We start from the raw sequence: 20,179 nt of genomic DNA on the forward strand, positions 1-20,179 counted from the left end.
AATATTTCCTGTTATTTCATACTATTATTTCCTCCCACATAACAACTACTTTTTTTTAAAGGCAGGCTTCATTACTGAGGCAACATCATAAGTTAAAGTCCGATGCATTTTCTGAACACAAAGATGTGCTTTATTTTTTTTTTAAACTGCCTTTAGTGAAAATATATCTGACTGTTGCAGGTGTTTATTGTACCTATTACACTTAGATCTACATCCATTGATTATATTGTCAGTATGCCCACAAGCCACTATTACTATTGTTATTTTGTTCTATGTTTACATTTTATAAAACATAAGCAAACATTAAGACTTTGGTGATAAAGTATACTTTGACTAGTAAAGGTTTTAAAAAAAAATGTAGCCAGTAATCTATTTTCATGGTGTTCTCTAAACCCTATCATCAGGGCTGCAGATTCCTACACATGACCAGTCTTCAGTAGTGAACAAAAATGGCATCTAAATCCCAAGTGACACTCTTAAGCACTTGGCAGCAGAAGGGCTCTTCTGAGGAAGATTAAGTTAATGGAAGCATTTGGGTAACATCTGCATGACTCTTCATCCTGGTAAGGCCAACTCACACTGCAACAACACGTGATGGAGGATTTCTCTGATTATCACTTAAGAACAAAACTGGCTGAAGTTTCTTTTCAAGTACTGACCAGGATGTCAGGTGTGTGTGAATATATATATATATATATATATAATTTATAAACAGAAACAGTGGTAAGGGTAGATCTATCTAGACTTGTGATTGTACATAAAAATAATTGGATTATTTGTCTAATGAAAAGTAAAGGGATGAGGGAAAAGATTTTTTTTTTTGGATGTTTATTTTAAAGACTTTTTTTTAATCACAAAATGTGCTGTCTTTTTTCAACAGAGCCTGGCCCAGGGCAACTGGGGCTTTGTTAACATAGTGGATTAATGCACTAGCCCTTCAACTCAGTTGACCTCCGTTCAGATCTGTTTTGTGTCACAAGTTAAAAGAGTTTATTGGTCCTACTCTAGCCCTGGCTGGTGCTTTTCCCACCTCATAAAACCACTACACAGTTTGGCATAAGTGCTATTTTCTGTTGTGAAAAGGCCCAGGACTAGTGCAGCAGGGCAGTGGCAGGTCATGACTAAAGAACGTCTGTAGAGCAGAATGGGGAACAAGATACGGTGACTAATCATTCTACAGGGCTGATCCTGCATTGTTTACGCACAGGGAACTTCGATTTGTAGTCAGTGGGAATTTTGGGTGTCCAAGTAGTGCAGCTTTAGGGCCTATGCCTAACTTTGGCAGCTGCTATCCATCTCATTTTCAATATTGCTAATCTGGTTGGTTTAGGGAGAGGCAAATTATTGCAGTCTTGAAATTGGACTAACCTCAGGGGGGGGAAAAGCCTCATTCTATTGAAATGGAGTTGACTTGGAGAGAAAGTTGCCGCATTCCAAGAAAAAGGCCTTGGAAACTGAATTTGAAACTTTGCATGATCCCATGCAAACCTACCATTTCATATAATTGTGCAGAAAAGCCAAACTTGAGGGGCATAAAATTGCCTGAAATGAACATTTTAGTGCAAAATTTCTAGAAAAAAATTCTCCAGATTTGCACAAATGGAAGCAACACAAAATACTTCTATATGGCTGCATCATCAGATTAACATTCAGGATTGAAATTTAAGTACAGGTTATTTCAAATTTTTAATTGTTGCAATTAAGGGATCTGTTTTATTTAAATTTCAAATAATAGTATTTCCAAATCAGCATATATTTGATGATTATTAATAATTACCACTACTTTACCTCCACAGAGTACCTTTTGTCACAGAGGATCCAAAAGGGGGAGTATTATATAGGAATCACTTCCTTCTCCAAATGTGGGTAGTATCAGTGACGGAACACAGCAGCTGTTTAACAGTGATAATACATAGCACGTGAGGATGGGAAATGAGGAACACCATATTCAGTGGACAATACTAGGGTCTTTAGGTAAGCTGTTTTCTGCATGTTTTGTAATGTTGCCCGTGATCTGTTTTTTTTTAATTTTTTTATTTTTTTTGTGTGTGGTAGGGAAAGGAAGTTTAACTTCTACTTCAAGTAGTGTCCATATGGATGTTGCACCTGAGTTTTTCCACAGATTTTCAGCAGAAGTGCCTGTTTGACCTGCATATGTGATCTAGCTATCCCCAGACCCTGTGCTGAGGGTATACAGAGCTGCAAGGGATGATCTGCCTTCAGTTCCTTTCAACCTCCTAGGCCCAAGATGGTGCATCCAGTAGCGCCTACTTGCACATCTACTTGTCTCGCTGTTTTTCTTTAGTTTGTTCAACTTATTTTCTCTTAGTGATGTAGCTTTCAATAATTTTTAGAGTTAGCTTAGTAGCTTTGGGGTTTTTTCCTCCCTCTCTTTGAGACTTTAGCTTTAGCCTCAACTGCCACTGAAGTTCCCACCTTCTCCGGGGTACTGCTCAGGAGTCACCTCAAGCAGAGATCCAGGAGGTTCTGTTGAATAGTAGAAAAGAATCAGTTAGTAAAACTTACCTTCAGAAATGGAAAAGATTCTACCCATCGAGACCTATTTCCTGCTGACTCTTCCCTCCTGGCAATCCTGGAATACCTCTTCATTTTGAAGAAAACAGGTCTTTCCTTGAGCTCCATTAAAGTTCACCTGGCAGCTATCACGACATTCTATTTCCCCAGTGGAAGGCTTCTCAGTGTTTGTTCAACCTTGCAACTTCTAGATTCGTCAAAGGTTTATCGAACCTGTGCCCACATGTCACAGAGCCCACCCCAACCTAGGACTTGAACTGAGCTCTCATTTCTCTGAGGAAACCACTCTTTGAACTGCTCTCTACCTGTGTGTTTTTAAACCTATCCATGAAAACCACTCTTTTGGTGGCTAATAGCTCCGCTTGAAGAGTTGGTGAATTAGGGCCTTTGATGGCTGTCCCCCACCCCCACTGTCTTCGTTAAGGAAAAGGTATCTCTTGAACCACTCCCACCATTCTTACATAAGGTCACCTTAGACTTTCAGACCATCTACCAGTTTTTCCACTCTAAATCTCACTGATCTGGGTATGATGCCACCCTTCACACCATGGACATTAGGAGAGTGTTGGACTTTTATTTGGACAGGACTAGACCTTTTCTGGTTTCTCCTCAGCTGTTTGTTTGTATTGTGGACAGAGCTAAAGGTCTGCCACTCTCTACCCAAAGACTTTCCAAATGGCTTTCCGGCTGTATCCTCTCCTGCTATGAAACTGCTAAAGTGCCATACGCACCTAGGGTCATAGCTCATTCTACCAGATCAGTCCATTGCCCTGCTGAAAGATGCTCCTATAGTAGAAAACTGAAAAGCTGCTACCTGGGCTTTGGTTCACACCTTCTCAAGTACACACCACTAGGCAAATACTGCCTTCTAGGTCTGCAGTTCTGCAAACAGTTCTAGACCAGACTCTGAAGCTCCCACCTCCTTCAGGGCATGATGATAGCTAGGAGGCATGTGTGGACCGACTGGGCATTGTTCCTGAAAATCTCAGATCGAAGGTGAATGGGGAATATGCACACAAGTAAGCATCCATAGGGACACACATATCAAATAACTCCAGTTACCATCCAAAGTAAATAATCTGTCTTTTTCATTGGTGGTTGCATGTGACCCATTATGGTGCCACTTTAGCAGAGGTGGGGTTAGCAGGCAAAGGTTGGTCTTGCTTAAAAGTTTCATATTCTTTTTCTGGACATGTATGTATGGTGTCTTATGGATTTTCTTTGTTTGACTCTGGAAATTTCTCCTGCTAATGGCCTTGTTTATTGTGACACCAAATTAAAATGCTTCTAGGTAGGATAGGGCTATTTGGAACCATTACAAGGCAATTGACTTGGCCAAGACAAAGTACTGCAATGAATTTAAGAGACTTGAATTTGTGAGATAAGAATGGGTGAGCAGCCCCCTTTGAGCTCCGCTTTTATGTAGCTTGTAGTCTAAGAAAACAGATCCTGTCACTCATTTTATATCATACTAAAAGCATATTTGGTGAACTTTACTAAGCTTCTAGCACCTACTAGCTAATCTAATTTATTGACTGGATAGAAAGAAAAGCAAATTCCACGGCTTGGTTGGAGTTCACTTGGAAACATGAGAACATCAGCAGAAAGTTTCCATCTGACAATTAAGATGGGGGGGGGGAATGGAAGACTCAATAATATTTCTTATGAAGCTATCCATTTAAGTCCTACATCAGGCATAGCCAGCTGTTCTGGACTCCTGTGGAAAAAGGCTTAAAATCTCTACAGACTTTACAGGCAATTCTGCAAATTAAATGTACTAATTTATAAGCACAAACACTAGTGGTCTAGCATCTTGACATGCTTCTCAGTCAAGCATAGACATTTTCTTTTTTGTAAAGTGCTGGATTCCAACTACATAAACTAAACAGCATTTACCATAAAAACAACAACACCCCACAGAAGCTGTCAAAAGATATCTTAAAAACTGTGGTGTATTTCTGTTTCTGACAGTATATACTCTGTGGGTCAGGTCCTCAGCTGATGTAAACCCATGCTGCTCCAAAGTCAATTGAGTTATGCTGATTTACATCTGTTAGAGTGTGTGTGTCTGCAGTACATGGCTGTTGCACATATAGGTGATCCTGTAATGGTGTGCCAACAAAATATTCCCTTCCATGGAGTGCTGTCAAAATTCTTCTTTTGTACTTTGAATCATCAGGGCTCTAACTTTTAGGCTTGCAAATGTTTAAAAGATGTCATAAATATTTCTTATATTCTATTAAATGCAGTCTGCTTTGATTATCTAGCCCCACTTGACTACAGCACTCCCGGGGATAATGATAATATTGATTTACCTACATACAGTATGTAGTATATCAGTGTTATCAGGCATGACTTTATTTTAACAGAAACTTTACAGTACAAATCTAATCTGACAGTTTTATGTGATCTCTGGCACTGGATGTTGAAAATAGGGTATAGCTTGTGTAGTTATGGTTTTATTCAACACAGGCATGTGGCTTTTTGAAAGCATTTGAGGGTTAAACTTTTCTCATGGTTTTGCTTTTGCCCATGAATGGCCATTTGAATGAGTGAAGTCACAGGAAAGGAATTGCAATGTTTTAAGAAAGCAATTGCCCGTGCTTTGATGTGCTTGTTTTTGGGGAGCATACTTAGAGGCTCAGTGAGTTATATTCTCTCACTGCATGGGCCCTGCTCTGAGCGTAGAAGGAGAAGAGTGCAGTGTACCTAGCCCACTTCCTCCCCCCCCCAGCAGACATGCCCTGACTGCTGGGGAAAATACAGGGAAACCCTGCTGCCCCCCAGATACTCAGACCTCTGCTGACACTCCGCTCTGGGAAGTGCAGGGTTCTCCTTGCCACAACCATCTGACTTTGTGTAGAGATGGAGCCACAGGAGCCCCAATTTCATGGTATGCTTTGGGGGCCTCGCTTGCCTTAATCTGGCCCTGTCTTCAGTCTCCAGAGCTCCCCACTTCTTGAAGGGGGGAATCCATGACCCATTCTTTCTCAGCTACTCACAGTGAAAAACACCATGAGTGGCCAACACAAGCTCCAGCTGGTGGATTAGCATTAACCATAAAAGACTTGTGGGTTGGGAGAAGGATGATACAATGATGAAGGCTGTTCCTCCATCCCTGCTCTGGCCTACCTGTTTTGCACAGTGCAGCTCAAGCTCCATGGAGGTTTCATAGAGAGGATTCCACAGGATCAGGTAGTGGCACTCCTTTTGCTGCACCATCTGAGCCAGGATCTGCTGGATCTCTGTTCCTTCTGCTTCCTGGAGCAGGCGCTACAATAGGGTCCATTGGCAGGTAGTATAGGCCCCTAATTTAGGTTTCATTAAAGGTTTCACAAACCCTAATGCCAACAGAAATAGATCCCTCAAGTTCTAAAGACTGTAATGTGAACAGTATTTGGGTGGACTGAACATTCCCCAGCACATCTGTCTAGAAGCCAATGTAGGCATTGTACCAGAAAGGCAAGCATCAACTTGCACCTCTTTTCTTGCTTCTTCACTAGTCTGTTGCACAAGACCCAGAAGCAGGGCCGGCTCTAACTTTTTTGCCGCCCCAGGCAAAAAAGAAGAGCGCTGCCCCGCCGTAACACGTCCCCCCCCCCCCCCGAGCGCCGCGCCGGGCCGCCCAAACCCCTGCCCCTGCCCCGAGTGCCGCGCCGGGCCACCGTACCCCGCCCCCAGTGCCGCGCCAGGCTGCCAAAACCCCCGCCCCCCCCCCCCCCGAGTGCTGCGCTGGGCCGCCCAAACCCCCGGAGCGCCTGTGCTTGGTCGGCTGGTGCCTGGAGCCAGCCCAGCCCAGAAGGTGAACTGGATATAAATTAGAGTGATCACCCTTTTCATATTGTGCTGGATGAATGAAATAGAAATGGTAAACAAACAGCAGATGAACACGAGAAGTTTGGTCTTGCGGCTCAGGCACTGGATGAGGACTCTGTAAGTTTGGGTTCAGTTCTCAACCCTGTCTGGGTGATTGTGTGTAAGTCAATTTCTCTCTCTCTGCCTTGGCTCCCCATCTGTAAAATAATTCTCTCCTCCTATTCTTTGCCTGTCTTTTCCCCTTCGATTGTAAACTCTTCAAGGTAAAGAGACTCTCTCTTACTATATGTTTGTACAGTGGGATTCTGATCTTTGGTGGGGCCTCTCTGCTTTACTGTGATACAATGTAACACCAACAGACCCCAGTCATTGATAGGCAGGATCGAACCTGGGGCCTCTGGAGCGTAGTGCATGAGCTGCCTCCACATGAACTAAAAGCTAACTGGCTGTTAGCTAAGGCTGTAGAGCAAACTCAATCTCTCTCTGTCTCTGTGCCACTAGATGGGACAGAACACCACACCCAGGAAGTGGGTGGGTTACAGATATAAATAATAATATGGTTAAAGTTAAGCTACATTTTTAAACCTCTTCAAATTTCAGTAGTCTTTGGAGTTAGCAGCAACACAGATTAGGAACTGGATTGTTTTTAAATGGTGATTTTAAATGTATCTGTTTCCTTTTAAGGTCTAAGATTGCACCTCCAACGTGGGTTTGAGTTATGATGCATGTGTACCTGTGCATACATCCACTATACTGCTGCTCTTCCCCCCCAGTCTGGTGAGCCCTCTGGAAATTTACAAGAATCATGTATCCTTGGAAGGACTCTTGCATATTCTAAACCTTTCCACTGGCTCATATGATTTGAACTTGCAGAGTGGAGGAATGACGTTACATGCATATGCATGTTTATATGCAAATTCCCAGCACATCCATGAACTAAAAACAAGCTCAGTACTCATAGTTTGTTAGTGCATCACCTAGTTCAACACATTGTGCTGCTATAGAAAAAAACTGCAGTGAATGTGATCTAAAATAGGGTATAATCATACTTACCTATTTCATAGCACGATTGTCGGCCTAATTACACTGGTCTACAATTTTTGAGAAGTTGTCTGCTTCAGAGATAAAATGGGCTATTTATTATGTATTTTGATGTGCTGAATTCAAATATGACAATTAAAACAACTGATTGGCTACTGTTTCTAAGATATTTAAGTTTTTACATTTTATGTCTATGTATATTGTGTAGATAGCAGAGTTTTAATCATAAATTGTAAACCTAGGTCTTTTCATGTGTTTATGGTTGCTTTACATGATAATATTTCACCTGTCCTGTTTATGTAACACTTTAAAAATCAGCAAAAGGGTTATATAAATAAAATGTATTATGAAACAAAAGGCAAAAACCTATTATGTACATAGTTTAGTCCTATTCAGTGTCTACTCGGTGCTTCTTGGCTTGTCTCTTGTATTCATTAAACGGAGCATCTCTTGTCACTGTCCAGCAATAGTCTGCAAGCATTGATGGGCTCCATTTGCCCTGATAGCATTTCTCCACTGTTGCAACGTCCTGGTGAAATCGCTCGCCGTGCTCATCGCTCACTGCTCCACAGTTTGGTGGAAAAAAATCTAGATGAGAGTGCAAAAAATGTATCTTTAGTGACATGTTGCAACTAAGGCTTTTGTATGCCCTGAGGAGGTTTTCCACCAACAACCTGTAATTGTCTGCCTTGTTGTTTCTGAGAAAATTTATTGCCACTAACTGGAAGGCTTTCCATGCCGTCTTTTCCTTGCCACGCAGTGCATGGTCAAATGCATCATCTCGAAGAAGTTCACGAATCTGAGGACCAACAAAGACACCTTCCTTTATCTTAGCTTCACTTAACCTGGGAAATTTTCCACGGAGGTACTTGAAAGCTGCTTGTGTTTTGTCAATGGCCTTGACAAAGTTCTTCATCAGACCCAGCTTGATGTGTAAGGGTGGTAACAAAATCTTCCTTGATTCAACAAGTGGTGGATGCTGAACACTTTTCCTCCAGGCTCCAATGACTGTCGGAGTGGCCAATCTTTCTTGATGTAGTAGGAATCTCTTGCACGACTATCCCATTCACAGAGAAAACAGCAGTACTTTGTGTATCCAATCTGCAGACCAAGCAAGAGAGCAACAACCTTCAAATAGCCACAAAGCTGCCACTGATGTTGGTCATAGTTTATGCACCTCAAAAGTTGTTTCATGTTGTCATAGGTTTCCTTCATATGGACTGCATGACCAACTGAAATTGATGGCAAAACATTGCCATAATGCAGTAAAACAGCTTTAAGACTCGTCTTCGATGAATCAATGAACAGTCTCCACTCATCTGGATTGTGAACGATGTTGAGGGCTGCCATCACACCATCGATGTTGTTGCAGGCTACAAGATCACCTTCCATGAAGAAGAATGGGACAAGATCCTTTTGACAGTCACGGAACATGGAAAGCCTAACATCACCTGCCAGGAGATTCCACTGCTGTAGTCTGGAGCCCAACAGCTCTGCCTTACTCTTGGGTAGTTCCAAATCCCTGACAAGGTCATTCAGTTCACCTTGTGTTATGAGGTGTGGTTTAGAGGAGGAGGATGGGAGAAAATGTGGGTCCTGTGACATTGATGGTTCAGGACCAGAAGTTTAATCTTCTTCCTCTTCCTCGTCTGACTCAAGTAAGAATTATTCTGGTGCATCAGGAACTGGCAGTCCTTCTCCGTGGGGTACTGGGCATATAGCTGATGGAATGTTTGGATAATGCACAGTCCACTTTTTCTTCTTTGACACACCTTTTCCAACTGGAGGCACCATGCAGAAGTAACAATTGCTGGTATGATTTGTTGGCTCTCTCCAAATCATTGGCACTGCAAAAGGCATAGATTTCTTTTTCCTGTTCAACCACTGGCGAAGATTTGTTGCACAAGTGTTGCAGCAGATGTGTGGGGCCCACCTCTTGTCCTGATCTCCAATTTTACAGCCAAAATAAAGGTGATAGGCTTTCTTATCCATAGTGGTTATACTGCGCTTTTGTGATGCAAAAGTCACTTCACCACAAACATAGCAGAAGTTATCTGCACTGTTCACACAAGTACGAGGCATCTCTGCTCACTTTGGCTAAACAGAAATGTGTCCCTTTGCAAAATCAAACACTGACAAATAAGAGAGCACGACACTATATGATTTCTAGAGATGATGTAGGGCAATTTGTTCAGCAGAGTGATGTAAGCTTCGTTATGATTGCATCATCCATGACTTCTAGGAATAACATGATGCAATTCATATCATGTATGACGCAATACCAACTTCGGATTGCATCATTCATTGTTTTGCCTAAAAAGCAAGTACTGTCCAAACCCAGTCATAGATTTATTCATAGATCCAGTCAAAGATGTATTTTAGTCATTTCTGGTTTAAATTGAGATCCCTTCCCTTTTTAACTCACTTATCCTCCGCCATTCCCAAGTCAAGGGTCGTATATACTGACCCAATAGCATATCTTGAAAACTAGAGCCAATCAACAATTTTAAGCATCATTTTCGTTCTCAGTGACCCAGAATTAGTAAAGTTTGACTACATTTATTTCAGAAGCATTTTGGCCGTAGAGCAGTGTTAACTAAAGTTCACAAAAGCATTTTGAGATTCTCTGATGAAGGGCACTGTAGAAATATGAAGCGTTTCAGCAAAACCTTGCTAATTTGCACAGTTGACTGGGAGACCCAATTATGGATGAATTAATGTTGCAAATTAGTAAGTAAATATACACAGTACAGCAAGGATGGTGCATCATACATTGCAATTTGTTAGCATATTTTGACAACTGTACTTAAGTTTCAATTTATGATGTGTCCTGATGTTCTAGTAATTGTTAAGTAACATGTTTTTGTAAAGACAATGAAATCTTATTGGTATAAGCTGCACTGCAGCACTTGTCTATTGAGGGCTAGACACGTAGCTGGTGTAAATAGTTGGAGCTCCATGAGGGTCTGGTCCTATATTTTTGTGATGAGAGAGACTGACATTTTTGTCTATATTGCTAGAGCCCTGCAAATCTGCAGATATCCACAGATTTTTGCAGATTGTGGATCAGATGCGGATACAAAATTTGTATCTGTGCAGGGCTCTCTATATTGCAAAGTGTGGAGATTAGTGAGGCCCTGTTGTACTGTATGACTACTACTGCTGTTTTCGTTACTGTTTTTATTGTTTTATTGTATCTACTGTTTTTATTGTTCTTTGCCTTGTTATTGCTGAAGTCATGTCTTATTTGTGACACAGCATTTTGTGTTTGGAAGTACTCTCAGCCTTCTTTCTGGCTCATAAAGAAGAAAGCGAAGATCATGGTGGGTAGACAGGAGAAATGTCCATGTGAATAAGAGGAGTACTTTCTATGCTGATAGAGCTCCTAAATATCAAAATGTTTTCTGTACATTTGTCTCACTGTTTCCTTGTACTCCTCCGTCTGTCTTTGTCCATCTGCCATCTCTTGTCTTATACTTAGATTGTAAGCTGTTTGGGAGAGAGACTGTCTTTTTTTTCTGGGTTTGTATAACACCTTGCACATTGGTTTCTGATCCATGGCAGGCGTTCCTAGGCACTATGATAATACAAATAACAATCATGTACAAATTTCAACCCTTTTAAATGCGTAATGAGTTTGCTGCTGAGTAAAAAAAATATACAGTGAATGTGACGTGCCTTCTGCAAGTTACATAAGGGCCTGCAGGATCTGAAATTCTCATTCTGTGTCATACCACCACTTAATTTTTAATCTTCCGGCTCTGGTCTACAGCATGTACTAGACTGGGGATAAGGTGCCTTTTTTTGCCCAGCCTGAAAGTCAGTGTTTATTCCACCCCCATCACCAGCAACCGTGGTGAACCTGTGTTTTCAGATCTCTTAGTATTCTAGGCAAACCACCAATTATTTCTTGCATGTTTGCCAAAGCCAATATTTTTTTTCTTGATTTCCGTGCCATTGGTGGCAAGGATGTTTTCACACCGATACTGACTTGCCTGCCATCAGTGCTTAGGAGGTAGCCTCTGTTTGTATGTGGCATGCAGGAACTGGGTAAGTTCACATTATAGGACTGTGTTCTTGCCGAAGCTTCTTGTAAGTGTAATCCACACATAAGCATGCCTGGCATGCTTCAAGTCATTTGGCTTGCCCTGTGACACATTGACCTATGCCAGTTTCCTTTTGAGAAGGAAGCCTCAACCCCTTCCTCTATTAACCAAGTCCCACGCTGTTATCTTATTCCTCCTTCCACCCACCTTAGCGTCAGACACTAGCTTCCTTCTCTCTGAGGCACACACCAGTGGCTGCTCCAAAAGTTGCTAAATCCAGGTCCAGCTATCTTGAAGAAAGCGAAACTTGTCCACAAACAATAAAAATGTCAAGCAGAATATAAGCACGGCTAGACTAAACATTGCAAAACATATGGCTAGGTAGGCCCTTAACTGAGTTACACACAGTCTGTCCCTGTCAATGTGTCTCTCTCTTTCCCCCACCAACAGATTGTCTAGCAGACTGTTTTAGGTAGCTCAAAAGCTCCTGGCTTCCCCCAGAAGACAGACAAGGTTAATGGATTTTAAGGCCAGATCATCAAGAGATAAAAGGGGAATACGTCTGTCAGTCTACATTCGTGCCTGGGGAGTGTTGATGAGAGGATAGACCCCCACAGAGAGTTGGATGGTTTGAAGTAGGACCCACTTGTGGGAACATTTGGGCTCAGTATGGTATTGGAAATTAAACCCAGATAACAACCAGGTGTAACTGGTTCACCTACCTCTACTTTTGATGCCCCAAGAAGACTGATGCCACAAATACCTTTCTCTCATGTTGGCACCATTGCGATATGCGGTGTGGGTGTGGGAAGGGGAACAGTCTGCATCTTGTTTTAATGCAGTGTGAGGAAAATCTATTTCAGTGTCTGAGGAAGGAACTGGTTGCAGGTGTTCACTAAAGATGTGTTCCTCTTTGCCACTGGTCTCCTGAAGGGGAATTCAACAAAAAGGACGTGAGTGTGGAACATAATCCTTTACTTCCTCAAAACTATATAAATGTAGCATAAAAGCTGAGCATTTGTATACTGAGTAATTCCTAAGTTCTTATCTTCAGTGCTGTGAATCATTCCTTCCATCTGTAAATTTAAACACCAGCTAAGGAATTGACCCCTTATCATAGATCTTCTTCATCTGGCTTACTGAATTTTCAAGGAGGAGCAAAATCTATGCAGCACGGATGCAAAAGCTTTCCACAGCACCTAGAGACCATAAGGGGAGGGTTGAATAGTTCAAAAACAAAAAGAGTGGTTTGCAAATAACTATGGGGCATTTGCTCAATTTTTTTTATTTTGGGGTCATGCCATTAGCAGGTGGTGAGTTTTTCAGACCATCACTGGTTTATTTGCGGAAATGTTTGTGATGCCCCCAAAATTTGCAAGTTTTAGCACAAATAGTGAGTCTGCATCCAGGCTGAATTATCATTACACTTAGTCATTTTTCACTTTTCATTATTCACTATTCACCATTTGTTAGTATCCTATTTTAAAAGTTTCTGTCATCTGGTCAGGGAGCAAAACCAATGCTATGCATGAATAACAGACAGCACACTGATAATCATCAAAGACAGTTTCATTACATATAGTTCGTGAACATCTCACAGGCTATGATTTGTTCACATAAATCCTTATCTAGCAAAGCGCTTAGTACATGCACAACTATAATAACATAGGTAATCCATTTAAAAATAAATATTTTTATTGCTTGTTTAAAAGTTGCACATATAAGTAGTCCCATTGAAGTCATAAAGAGTATTCACATATTTAGTTATGCATGTGCTTAAAAACCTCACTGAATTTGTGGCCTAAATTTGCAGTATGATTCTTAACAATTCATTCAGTCGGCTCTAGTCTAGAGTATGTGCAGTTATTGCTACATTTGCTCTGTGTGTGTATATGTCTACACACACCGTATGGGAATGTGATTATGTAACTCAAATCTAACTGGAGAGTGACATTTATTAGTAACAGTAAATATTCAAGGAAAAGGGGAGGCGGGGAGAAGAATCCATATGAAAAGAAAAGCATGCTCGTATCCAGAGCATTGAAAACATTGCTCAAGGACAGTTTATCCTTGTGGAAAATATGACCCCCTGTAGAGCTGCTGGGTCTGTTTGCAAATCATTTCAGAATAGAGTCCTTGCATCTGCCACTGTAGTTTGTTTTGGCTCTTGGTGTCCAAACTACATTCCTAGTAAATGGCATGAAGTGCTTATTCCATTAGTTCTATTGTTATGTTTCTCAATAGAATGTGGTTATCTTGAGCTGGTGTCATGCTCTAGTACATTAGCACTAAAACGCACGGATGCTCTTGTAAAGAGAGTGGAGGGAGTCTGACATTGAACTGGTACTTTGTACATTGCATCTACAGATTCCAAAGTCAGAAGTTGCTTTGAGCTTAAAATGAAGAAAGAATATTTGCATTTTTACAATCTGGCTTACAGTTGTGAAACCATGACCTGCGCCAGTTCACATATTTCAAGCAAAGTCTATCCAAGGGCCTTGATTTGCTTCAGCAGCCCTAATTGAAATTTGGATGAGAGGTGGTTTAATCTGCTTCAAATTTATATTTTGCATGGCTACAACTTTCACACAATAAGCCAGCCTTATCTACCCTGTGTGCTGTGCTGCTTTCTTCAGGTCCCATTTCATAATTCTGTTACGTGCCTTTTTGTCCATAGAAAATAAAAGAATCAGGGAACTGAAATTGAATTAGACCCAAACATGCTTGAGTTTCCTGTTTTTTCTTGTATTAAAATACTTTTTCAATAGAGACCCAACATGCAGTACTGTCCTGACCACAACCACAAGGACAAACAGGCTTATCGTAGGGTGCTCTGGAAGGGGCAGATATGGAAGCGGACTTTGCATTCTGTCACACTGTGCACGTTGGCCATTGTGAGGATGATGAAGAAAACACTCGATCATGTCACTCTATTCAGATTTTAACTTCCTTTGATCTTCTGATGGGTTAGAAATAGGGCTGTCGATTTAATCGCAGTCAACTCACGTGATTAACTCAAAAAAATTAATCGCAATTTAAAAAAATCGCGATTAATCACAGTTTTAATTGCACTGTTAAACAAGAGAATACCAAATGAAATTTATTAAATATTTTGGATGTTTGTCTACATTTTCATATATAGCTTGTATTCTGTGTTGTAATTGAAATCAAAGTGTATATTTTGATTACAAGTATTTGCACTGTAAAAATGATAAACAGAAGAAATAGTATTTTTCAATTCACCTCATACAAGTACCGTAGTGCAATCTCTTTGTCCTGAAAGTGCAACTTACAAATGTAGAATTTTTTTTGTTACATAACTGCACTCAAAAACAAAACAACGTAAAACTTCAGAGCCTACAATTCCACTCAGTCCTACTTCTTGTTCAGCCAATCGCTAAGTTTGTTTACATTTACAGGAGATAATGCTGTCCTCTTCTTATTTACAATGTCACCAGAAAGTGAGAACAGGCATTTGCATGGCACTTTTGCAAGGTATTTTTGTTCCAGATATGCTAAACATTCATATGCCCCTTCATGCTTCAGCCACCATTCCAGAGGACATGCTTCCATGCTGATGACACTCTTTTAAAAAAAATAATGCATTAATTAAATTTGTGACAGAACTCCTTGGGGGAGAATTATATGTCCCCTGCTCTGTTTTACCTGCATTCTGCCATATATTTCACATTATGGCAGCTTCAGATGACCCAGCACGTGTTGTTGTTTGTTTTAAGAACAATTTCACTGCAGATTTGACAAAACACAAAGAAGGTGCCAATGTGAGATTTGTAAAGATAGTTACAACACTCAACCCAAGATTTAAGAATCTGAAATGCCTTCCAAAATCTGAGAGGGACAAGCTAGGGAGCATGCTTTCAGAAATCTTAAAAGAGCAACACTCCAATGCAGAAACTACAGAACCTGAACAACCAAAAAAGAAAATCAACCTTCTGCTGAGGGCATCTGACTCAAATGATGATGATGATGAACATGCATCAGTCCGCTCTGCTTTGGATGGATTTCAAGCAGAACTCATCATCAGCATGGATGCGTGTCCCCTGGAATGGTGGTTGAAGCATGAAGGGACATATGAATCTTTAGCGCATCTGGCACGTAAATATCTTGCGACTCTGGCTACAGCAGTGCGATGAGAACACCTATTCTCACTTTCAAGTGACATTATAATCAAGAAATGGGCAGCATTTTCTCCTGCCAATGTAAACAAACTGGTTTGTCTTAGCGATTGGCTGAACAAGAAGTAGGACTGAGTAGATTGCAAGCTCTAAAATTTTATATTGTTCTATTTTTGAATGCAGTTTTTTGGTACATACTTCTATATTTGTAAGTTCAACTTTCATGATAAAGAGATTGCACTACAGTACTTGTATTAGGTGAGTTGAAAAATAATATTTATTTTATCTTTTTACAGTGCAAACACTTGTAATTAAAAATAAATATGAAGTGAGCACTATAAACTTTGTATTCTGTGTTGTAATTGAAATCAATATATTTGAAAATGTAGAAAACATCCAAAAATATTTAAATAAATGGTATTCCATTATTGTTTAACAGTGCGATTAATTGTGATTAATTTTCTTAATCACTTGACAGCCCTAGTTAGAAACAAGTGTTTTTTTTCCCTATACAGTCGCACTGAAGGCACCACTGAGAGCAAGAGAACAAAAGGAAGTTTTGGATCCTCTTATGCCATTCAGGTGCCATTTTGACACTTCTGAAACTCAGCATTTTGATTTCTCAGTATCGATTCACAAAGCAATGGTGGGTGTTCTCCTTATAAAATAGAGTTTAGGAGACTCTTGGGTTCAAGTCCCTGTGCCAGAACAGAGATTTGAACCTTGATCTCCCAGAAGAATGCCCTAACCAGCAGATTATTGGCTATTCTAGACAGAGTCTCTCTCAAGCTTTCCTGTTGGAGCTGTTCTATTTAGTATAAATAATTAAACACTCAATTGGAGCAGGGTTTGGAATTCTGGTATCCCCTGCCACACCCCGCAAGTGAGTGCCATTCATTCTCACTCTCTGGCACCGTTAATATGTGGAAGAGCTTTAACGGGAGACCCTGAGAGTGCCTCCTCCCTGAATACCCTACACACTGGTGGCTAGGGCACTCATGTGGGATATGAGAGACCTAGGTTTAAATCCCTGTGTCATAGTAGAGTTATAAACCTGGATCTCCCATGTCTCATGTGAGTTCCCTAATTACTGGGCTATAGAATGTTAGGGGGAAGGGCACATGTCCTCTTCCTCAGTTTTGTGAATGGCACCAAAGTCCCTTTGTGTCCCTTCATTTCCAAGTTTGCTTTTACTACAAACAAACAAACAAACAGGAGCCTGGCTCCTGACCCCTATGGCACTGAACACACATTTTCTGTGACAGTTTTCATGATAGCTTCTGAAATAGCCAGAAAATTGATCCTAGTACTTAAACATTGAATAGACTGGCTAGATTATTGAATCCATCTCCCTGTAAGAGTAGGGTACTGTTCCCCAATAAAGGATGTGCTGAATAGTCTCCTGTTAGTTTTGGCTCAAGTGTCACTGTTTGGGGAGTAAGGTACCACTCAATGTGAGTAAGAGTGGCAGAGTCTGGCCCTCAATGACCTATATTGCTGCTGATCCAACCACAAAGCTCCTATTAATTTAACTGGGAAGGCCTTGGTTATTCATAGATTCCAAAGCCAGAAGGGACCACTGTGATCATCTAGTGTGACCTCCTGAATAATAGAACTTCTACCAAAATAATTCCTAGCGCATACCTTTTTAGAAAAATATCCAATCTTGATTTGAAAATTGACAGTGATGGAGAATCCACCATGATCCCTGGTAAATTGTTCCAATGGTTAATCGTTCTCACTCTCAAAAATGCACACCTTATTTCCAGTCTAAATCTGTCTAGCTTCAACGTCCAGCCATTGGAGTGTGTTATTCATTTCTCCGCTAGAGCCCATTATTAAATATTTGTTCCCCATGTAGATATTTATAGACTGTTCAAGTCACCCCTTAACCTTCTCTTTATTAAGCAAAATAAACTGAGCTCTTTGATATCACTATAAGGCATGTTTTCTAGTCATTCTTGTGTCTCTTCTCTTAACTCTCTCCAATTTATCAACATTCTTCTTGAATTGTGGACACCAGAACTGGACATAGTATTCCAGCAGCAGTCATGCCAGTGCCAAAGTCAGAGGTAAAATAACTTCTCTGCTTCTATTCAAATTCCCCTGTTTTATGCATTTGATCACATTAGCTCTTTTGGCCACAGCATCATATTGGAAGTTAATGTTCAGCTGACTATCCTCCATGACTCCCAAACTTTTTTCAGAGTCACTGCTTCCCAGGATCGAGGCACCCATCCTGTAAATATGGCCTACATTCTTTGTTTCTAGATGTATACTGTCACACTGTCTGGAATGGCTCACAGTACTCCGGGCACACCTGAGTACAGAAGCAGGGCACAGACCTCAAACTGGTTGTATGGTCTATAATTAGATGTCACCAACCCAGTAACAAATGTGAACTTTTAAAGCACTATAACAGTCTTACTATGGAGTCAGACTGGCACCTTTCCAGTCTATCTTGCCTCCCAGCCAAGCTGAACTTAGTGATAGATGGTTGCTTTTACACCAAAAATCAGAACAATATTCAGGTTACTTTCAGTTCCAAAGGACCAGTCACTTACCCCAGGTCAATTTGCACCTTAGATCTCACACCAAAGACGATGCTTGTAGCCAGTCCTATAGTAAACTCTCTAAGGATTTATTAACTAAGAAAATAAATGAGTTATTACAAGGTTAAAGCAGGCAAACATACATGCACAAATGAGTCACAGTTTATGGTTTTACAAGGTCAGAGAGTTGTAGTAATCTGTCAGCTCTGAATGTCTTTTAGAGCTAACCCAGGTTGACCCTGAGGATTTCTGCTTCTGTTTCATAGCTCTGACCCCGTGTGTGTCCAAACGAGAAAAGAGATGAAAAATTTTCTTGTCCGCTATTTTTATTTCCTTCTTCCAGAATTCAAGCTGATGGGACCAGCCCTTTTGCATGTAACCTATTAATGAGTGTAAGTAGCAATTAACAAAGTCGTTGTATTGCAATGCCCCACAATGGCCCATTTAGTTTTGATAACCTTCTTGATGGGCAGGAGATAATCCCTCCTGATTGGGTTCACAGTTTCAGAGCAACTTTTTTTACAGTTACAGAGCAAAAACGTATAATTTCTTTATCACATGATAGAAGGTAAAATTTAAGTTAGATTAATGCATGCGGCAACTTCATAAAGTCTAAACACGAATCACATTGGGTATTGGATTTATAACCTCTTAACCATACTAACACACTAGTGAGCTGGATTGGTTTACAGCAGTGAATTTGTCAGTGTTCGACTGAGGCCTAAAGCCTTGGGAAGAACTGGCACCTGGTCTGCCATGTGACATATAAATTTACATTCAGCTGTATTATAATGCATGTTGTTTACTTGTGCCCAGTTTACCAAGTGATCCAGATTGCTCTGAGTCAGTGATATGCACTCTTCATTATTTATCACTTCCCCAATTTTTGTATCATCCGCAAACCTTATCAGTGCTGTGTTTTCTTCCATGTCATTGATTAAAAACATTAAATAGCATAGGGTCAAGAACTGATCCCTGTGGGACCCCACACACTTGCTTGATGCTGATTTCTCATTTACAATTACCATTTGAGACCTATCAGTTAGCCAGTTTTTAATCCATTTAATGTGTGGCATGTTAATTTTATGTTGTTCTAGTTTTTTTAATCAAAATGTCCTATGGTACCACGTCAAATGCCTTACATCAACACTATTACCTTTATCAATCAAATTTGTAATCTCATCAAAAATGATATTAATTTAGTTTGCTAGGATCTGTTTCCCATAAACCCATGCTGATTTGCATTAATTACACTACCATCGTTCAATCTCTATTAATTGAATCCATGTCAGCCACTCCATTATCTTGCCTGGGATTGATGTCAGGCTGACAGGCCTATTTTTATGTGGGTCTTCCCATTTACCCTTTTTAAAAATTGGCACAAGATTCGTTTTATTTTAGTCTGCTGGAATTTCCCCAGCACTCCAAGACTTACTGAAAATCAACTTTAACGGTCCAGCAGTGGAATATGGCTGCAAGTTTTCTCTGTGAATAAGGACTCCATGTCTGTTCTTCAGTTCCTTGCTGAACAATGGAAGTGATATACTTTTACCAAATATAAGGAGGGGTGTGTGTGTGTGTGTGTGTGTGTGTGTGCGCGCATGCAAGTTGAGGGTTATTCAGCTTTAGGTTCAAACCCATCTCTAGTAGTAATAAGAAAAACAAAACAGTGATATTTTAAATTGTAGTGGTTCTGTCGATAGTCACAAACTTTTTAGTAGGACTTAGATGGACCTTTAGTTAATGATTTGCCCAGCACTGAAACAAAGATAATTGACATTATGCATTAACTCAGATTTATACAGCTTACATGCACAACATTGTTTGAAGCAACTCACATTCTTTGTGGGGCTATATATAATATATAATATTTCAAGCTTCGGTCCTTTGTTAAAGCTCTGAGAGCCTCTTTTTAGCCTCAAATTTTGGTCTAAGTTCTATTGCACAATAAGATAACACTTTATTACACAAATGGAAAGAATATAATTAATATTGAATAAACATTTTCTGAAGGCTCTGAAGGGCCTTAATTAATATTTCTTCTGTGGGCAGG

The 20,179-nt window shown here is 40.4% G+C and overlaps 1 long non-coding RNA gene across 1 annotated transcript; it reads left to right on the top strand.

Moving 5' to 3' along the window:
• The first annotated feature begins 408 nt into the window (after positions 1-408).
• Positions 409-7,714, top strand: LOC122173593 (uncharacterized). Its single transcript, XR_006174171.2, has 3 exons — positions 409-670; positions 1,797-1,974; positions 7,036-7,714. It is a non-coding gene; the product is annotated as an uncharacterized LOC122173593 (long non-coding RNA).
• The last annotated feature ends 12,465 nt before the right edge of the window (positions 7,715-20,179 follow it).

The sequence above is a fragment of the Chrysemys picta genome, chromosome 3 (genome assembly GCF_011386835.1).
Source record: "Chrysemys picta bellii isolate R12L10 chromosome 3, ASM1138683v2, whole genome shotgun sequence".
Taxonomy (NCBI): Eukaryota; Metazoa; Chordata; order Testudines; family Emydidae; genus Chrysemys; species Chrysemys picta.